This window comes from Lathyrus oleraceus, chromosome 7, assembly GCF_024323335.1.
Source record: "Lathyrus oleraceus cultivar Zhongwan6 chromosome 7, CAAS_Psat_ZW6_1.0, whole genome shotgun sequence".
NCBI lineage: Eukaryota > Viridiplantae > Streptophyta > Magnoliopsida > Fabales > Fabaceae > Lathyrus > Lathyrus oleraceus.
This window is the reverse complement of record NC_066585.1, coordinates 395051812-395055768: the sequence shown is the minus strand read 5'-3', so window position 1 is coordinate 395055768 and position 3957 is coordinate 395051812. Positions and strand designations below refer to the sequence as shown.

Genomic DNA, 3957 nt, shown 5'->3' with positions numbered 1-3957 from the left:
TATGAGTAATGGTTGGAAAGCTTATTGCATAAGGAACAAATGTTATGTTGATCAAAACTTCATTTGGGCCTTGGAAATGAATGAAAATTGAACTTGAAGTGTAGGGCGCAAAACATGCATATGTGAAATTTTCAAAATTGGCCAAAGTTCAAGCCCTTCTGTCTCAATGATGCAAGCTCCAAATGACAACATCTTCAACATGAACGTTGTAGATATTTTCAAGTTAATAAATTTGGACTTAAATTTTGCATCATTTGGATTTTTGATGAAGAAGTTATGGGCACTTGAAGTTGGACTTTTTCACAGTTCAATGCATTTGGTCCAAAGTGACCTATAATGTTTTGCATTATCACATGTATTTATTTTGAGATTTTGCAATTTTTCTCAACATAACATTTGAATTAGACATCCTAAGCTTTCCAATGAATTTAGTCTTACTTCAAAATCATGAAAAATGAAGGAGTTATGTCTTTGGGAAGTTGACCCAAAATTAGGGTTTCAGTCAAAATGACCTATAATGTCTTGGAATGGATTATGACCTTCCAAGCTTCAAATAAATTTTGGATGAACATGAAAGTTGTTCATATGGTCCTTAAGAACCGTTTTGGTCTGGGGGTCATCTCCATTTGACCAACACATAAAAAGTTAGGTCTCAGTGTATTTCAAAATAGTCAAATGAATTGACTGATCAACTTCTCAAATCCAAATCTCATATCTTGATGAATTGATGATTGAGGACACTCGAATGAGTTCAAATATGCATGAAATGATGAATTAAAGAAATTCCCTTGATTATATTTGACCATGGGTTGAGGTTGCTTCATGAGCAAGGCACATTTGATGAACAAATGAATTAGGGTTTCCTTGGGAAACAAGCCTCAAGCCCTTTGATTTGCTTTGATCAAAATGATGAAGTGAGATACTTGGGAGGCATATTTTATGGATGAGAGCTTTGGGAACCATTGCCATGATTTCTTTCACCTTCTCTTGGCCATATCAATGCACATAGGATCTCCTAGAAGCTTTTAGACCTTGTGACTGTTCAAGCTACAAACAAGAGATGTTAGTGACATACTTTTGTGCTTTTGGTTAGTAAATCAAATGAGAAAAGCCATAATATACAATTCAAGCATGCTTGGTGATCTCAAATCAAACTAACAAGTGATCCCACCCCAAAGGTAAGAAGCCAAGATGCTTATGATCCTTGAGGCAATGCAAATGCAATGTTATGATGCCATGAGGGATCTTAGGGTCAAAATTGGGGTCTTATGATAACACTAAAATTTACGTATTTTCGAATCCGATTTCACATGCATTCTAGTTGTTTTATTGTCATTTTGTTGTGTTATTACTGTGTTTTCCTTTATTTTCAGGTTTTTACTTTAATCGGAGCCCCGATCGAGAAAAGGAGTGAAAAAGGGCTAAAAACCCTAAAGTTCAGCATTTTGTGCTTATGGCCTACCCAGTGGCGGGCGCCACAGACCAAGCCATGACATGTCAAATTCAACTTCCCTCAACTCCCACGTTTTCCCACTACTTCCACTAAGGCGCCCCATATTGTGCTTGTGGCGGGCGCCATGGCCTTATGGCGGGCGCCACAAGAGGAAAAACGATTCCCTCCTATTTTCAAGTTGAAGGGCATCCAAGTCATTTCCATCTTTTTACTTGCTTATAAATAGAAACGCGAATTCACTTTTACAATCATCCAAACTTAGAACAGCGGCAAACTCAGAAGCAAATTTGTTTCACTTAGGCATATATTCAGTATTTTATAGTGGTAATCGCTTCGCATTGGAGTGTTACCACAATTGTGTCATCAAGTCTGTGATAGAGTCTGTAATCGAGTTTGGAGCACTTTGGAAGGAAGTTAATCCTGCCGCCATTTTCCTTTCCGCATTGCAATTTACTCAGCCCTCCGATTGGAGCAGGTTTTTATTTCTCGCTTTTACTTTATTTATTTCCCGCACTCGCTTTACTTTATTTAATTCCCGCACTCGCTTTTACTTTATTTATTTCCCGCACTCGCTTTACTTTATTTATTTCCCGCACTCGCTTTTACTTTATTTATTTCCCCGCACTCGCTTTAAATTATTTATTTCCCGCACTCGCACTACTTTTATTTATTTCCCGCACTCGCACTACTTTTATTTAAATTAATGCACTTTTATTTTACCATGTCTAACTAAATCTAAAAGGTTAGAATGTAAGGATCGTAATTGAACTAGTAATCCGTACAATTGTTCGTAGAAACACTTAAGGGCTATTTTAACTTTCAACTTAAGTTTTCCCGCACTTCAATTCCGTTGGGTAAGATCGAAAGCCGTCCAACGTCTTTTTAAACTTAATTGTTTTTAACTATTTCAAAAACAGCGAAAGCGCTTTGTCTAGTTCATTAGGAGTTTTTAACATAAAGAAGAAAAGAGATTTTAAAACTATTTTCGGACGCGTTTATAAGTTTAGAGTCTGGTTCGTGAGAACCTCTTTTGGTTAAGAAATCCAAGTTATAATACTTTTCAACTTAGTCAAGATACTATATTTCTTAAAAATAGGTTTACTACTCTAACGCAATGCGCGCCTTTTTATAAGTGACAATAAGAGGGTTTGATTAGGGAGTACAACTCGGTTCTGAATACGCGAAAGCGACAGTTCCTGTTAAATTAGTTCTTTTCAAAGTAGGAAACATTGCCCATAAGTAGTTCTATTAGCAAGTACTTGGATTATCAATTGGTTACGTGAATTACATTCGACCCTGTCTTTATTAATTAAATCTATTTAAATACTTTACTTTCCATTGCACACTACAAAAACACCTATTTTGATTTCCTTTGATAAACACCATAACAACAGATAACGATAGCTTGACACTTGGTCTCTGTGGATTCGACAATCTTTTATATTACTCTGACGTGTTCGTATACTTGCTAAAAACACCGCATCAAGTTTTTGGCGCTGTTGCCGAGGACCAATTTCGTCAAATTTCATATCCCTGTTGTTATATCATTTAGACTTAGGTTATTTCCCGCTGGTCAATACGAAGAACTCGCAGTACCGGAAGTTTAAGCTTAGTAAACCCTCTGGCGGAACCTGAACGTTACACTCGCGCACGTTTATTCTTTCATAGAATTAAGAGAGCTATGGCCGAAGATCAAAACCAAAGACCTCTTAAGGACTTCGCTCAACCATCTAATGAAGAACCTAGTTCTAGTATAGTAAACCCAATCATCCCAGCCAATAATTTTGAACTTAAACCATCCCTGTTGCAACTAGTGCAACAGAGACAATTCGCGGGTCTCGCTACCGAGAACCCTAACCAACATCTAAAAATATTTCTTCAATTAGAAGATACTTTTAAAACCAATGGAGCTTCTCCTGAGGCAATACGTTTAAGACTATTTCCTTTTTCCCTCAGAGATAAAGCCCTATCATGGTTAGATTCCCTTCCACCCAATTCCATTACGACTTGGGATAACCTTAGAAGAGTTTTTCTTGCTAGATATTTTCCCCCGAGTAAGACCGCCGTTCTTCGAAACCATATAACTAGATTTACCCAAAACCAAGGAGAATCGTTGTTCGAAGCTTGGGAGAGATATAAAGAGTTGTTACGAGCATGCCCACATCATGGTTTAGAAAACTGGTTAATCATTCAAACCTTCTATAATGGACTTCATTATAACACAAAGATGACCATCGACGCTGCCGCAGGCGGTGCTCTGATGAACAAACCTTACCTTGAAGCTAGTGCCCTCATCGAAGACATGGCCCAAAACCATCAATCATGGGGAGTCGAACGAGCGACAGTTGAGAAGAAGGAAGCCCAAGGAGGAGTGCATGAACTGAGCTCTATAGACATGATGCAAGCTAAAATGGACGCATTAGCCCTCAAAGTCGAGCATATGTACACGAACCCGAATATTGTAGCCGTAGTTTCGTCGGATTGTGAGATATATGGAACCCAAG

The 3957-nt window shown here is 37.9% G+C and overlaps 1 non-coding gene across 1 annotated transcript; it reads right to left on the bottom strand.

The window, feature by feature from the left end:
• Positions 1-3518: 3518 nt before the first annotated feature.
• LOC127110043 (small nucleolar RNA R71) lies at positions 3519-3625 on the bottom strand. The gene has a single exon (XR_007797281.1). It is a non-coding gene; the product is annotated as a small nucleolar RNA R71 (small nucleolar RNA).
• Between the last annotated feature and the right edge of the window lie 332 nt (positions 3626-3957).